At 47.5% G+C, this 2,819-nt stretch overlaps 1 long non-coding RNA gene across 1 annotated transcript; it reads left to right on the top strand.

Annotated features, from left to right (window-relative positions):
* The first annotated feature begins 325 nt into the window (after nucleotides 1-325).
* On the top strand, nucleotides 326-2,066 carry LOC120859949. The gene is made up of 2 exons (XR_005720194.1): nucleotides 326-478; nucleotides 1,987-2,066. It is a non-coding gene; the product is annotated as an uncharacterized LOC120859949 (long non-coding RNA).
* Nucleotides 2,067-2,819: the final 753 nt, after the last annotated feature.

Genomic DNA, 2,819 nt, shown 5'->3' with positions numbered 1-2,819 from the left:
CCGCCGGCCTGTCTAACCGCTAAGCTACCAAATGTTGCTGGGCCTGATGGGCCTCCCGGGCCCTCTTCAAGCCTCGACCCGCCAGGGTCTGGTTCCATAGAATATCATGGCTGTCCTAGGTCAGGTCATCTTTGCTTTCTGTAGTCGAAACAGCTTGGATTGTCTCGGTGGGGTGGATTTGCTTGTCCCGTGTTTCACCTGGAGGCAGTCGCGGTCCCGCGGGCCTGTCCTGCAAGTGGGCGTGGGGGTGGGGCGCACCGGGAGCGCGTTGGGGGCGGGGCGAACCTGGGCGGCTGGTCAGGGGCGCGGCTCACGTGAGCGCGTCGGGGGCGGGGCGGACATGGCGGCGCGTCGGGGCCAGGGCTTCCCAGCTGTGCTCTCAGGGCTCGCCGTTGCAGCTGGGAATGCTCGTTTCGTGGGCTCCTGGGTCCCCGCCGATCAGCATCCAGCGAGCAGAGCGGAGGGGCGTGGACCACAGGTAAGGGAACGGGGACTCGGCGGAGCAGGGAACCACGTATTCCGCCCTCTTTGTTTGCACAGTCTCGGAGCCCACTAACATGGCGGTCGCAGAAAAGCCTCGCCTTTGGGGTCAAGGCTTTTACCGCTTTACCCCTGCGCATAAAGCTCAGACCCGTGCACTTTTCCCAAGCAGCCTAGTGTATTGCTTCCTACAGGCCTGGAGAGGATAACAGGCAGGAAGGCCAGGGGTCTCCAGACAGAGAAAATAGACTGCAAGTGTCAGACGTTTTCTTCTCTCTCTAAGAGGCGGGAGGAGACAAATGAGTGTTGCATTTTTTGTCCATCTTGATACAAATTTAAAAGGAGGTTTCTCTGAAAATTCTGTGTTGCCATGACGACTCCTGGCTCCACCTCAATTTAACTTTTCTCAAACCTTGAGCTAAGCAATGCATTTTTCTTATGGACATGTTTGTCTTAAGGTATGTTAATGTAGTATGTATTTACCCAAGACTCTGTCTTCAGGTCAGTTCCCCCAAAAGGCTCAGAAACGACTTGACAAACCAGTGTGTTTTACTCATATCTTGTTCTCTTAATCTATGTGAATGAAACTATACATTTGCTTGGAAATCTGCCTTTCTTCAAGATTCATGTCCATCATTTTATGGCCTGGGATGACTCACCTGCTGCCAATGTTATCTCAATGCATGCTGTGGGTGAGGGGCCTGGTGCCATTCTCTGAGACATTGTCTTTCTTTCATTAGCAGACTGCTAGTGGCTGTATAACATCTGGCTAAAGACTAGCAGGGGGTACTCTTTCTTCCCCCTTCTGATATCTATGTCAGCAGCTTTCTCTATCTCTTTTTATACTTTAATACAACTTTTCAACACAAAACCTCTGAGCCATCAAGCTTCGTCACTTGCCCTGGATTGGATTCTCCTCTGGAGGCCAAAAATGCTGGCATCTTTTGTGGTTTAGCAACCGCCTTTCAGCCTTTTGTAATTCATATTGAATCTTCATTTCAGATTGAAGATGCATTCCGTGGTATTGCCAACTGGAGTCTTTTCATCGCTCTGGAGTATCTGTCCATGTCTTTAGGGTATTTTTCAGCAATCATGTATAATTTCCAGTGTGCCAGTCTTGTCATCCTCATTACACCCATGGCAGAGTCTTTTATTCATGTTGACATGGTTGAAAGGGAATTGTTTGTTTAAATTCCTGTTCAGATTGTTATTTGCTAGTGTATACAGATAACACAGTGTCATCATTCATTTTTATCAGTTTGGACAGCTTGATCGTTGTCTTTAGTTTCTTTCATTACTCATAATGTAAGATGACCATGGCTCATATATGTACAGTCTCACCCCTAGTCTCAGTCATTTCTGCAAAGAATGGTCCTATTTTTTAACATTACATGATTTTTGACTATGCTGGGTCTTTATTGCTAGTTTGTCTCGTTGTAGTGAGCAGAGGCTACCCTCTAGTTGCTGTGCCATGGCTTCTCATTGCAGTGCTTTCTCTGTTTGCAGAACTTGGGCTCTGGAGCATGCAGACTTCAAGAGTTGTTCAAGGGCTTCGTTGCCCCTGGGCGTGTGGAATCTTCTACACAGGGATTGAACCCGTGTTCCCTGCATCGGTAGGCAGATTCTTTACCACCGGGCCATCAGAGACATATTTAAAACATACATGTAGGAGCTCAATATGCTCAGCTGACAATACATGGATATATATACACATGTATTCCAGCTTACCTTTGAACATATTCAGTTAAAGGTAATTTGTGATGATGTCTCCAACCTGATTCACCATGATATGGACATTGTCACCTTTCCTTTTGTTTATCTGTAACCTTGCATTCCAATGGTAAGATACCTGGCTTCCACCACTTGTCATACATAGAATCCAGTGCTTGTCCCACGTGGTTACTGAAAAAAAGCTGTCAGATTGTCTTTCAAAGGGGGCCCTGAGTGCATTGCACCAGTATCTTGAGTATGTTTTTGTATGATAGTTTCCTATCAGTATACCCTCAGTGGCCAGGTGTCTATTTCAATCATTACCAATTATGAATGGGCTCGTTTGCTCTAGTGTTCTTAGACAATTCGAGTACAGTTTCTTTGTCAGATATGCATTTTTTAGGAAAACAGTTTTATGTATTGTTGGCTGTGTTGCGTCTGTGTGTGTGGGCTTTTCTCTAGTTTTGGTGAGCATGGGCCATAACTAGTGGTGTGCAGGCTTCTCACTACAGTGTCTCCTCTTGTTGCAGGGCACAGGCTCACGGGCTTCAGTGGCTGCAGCATGTGAACTCAGCATCGTGGCTTCCAGGATCTAGAGCACAGGCTCGGCAGTTGTGGCACTCGGGCTC

Source organism: Oryx dammah, unplaced genomic scaffold (genome assembly GCF_014754425.2).
Source record: "Oryx dammah isolate SB20612 unplaced genomic scaffold, SCBI_Odam_1.1 HiC_scaffold_4978, whole genome shotgun sequence".
Taxonomy (NCBI): Eukaryota; Metazoa; Chordata; class Mammalia; order Artiodactyla; family Bovidae; genus Oryx; species Oryx dammah.
Note: the sequence above shows the minus strand (reverse complement) of the source record. Positions and strands in the feature narration are given on the sequence as shown.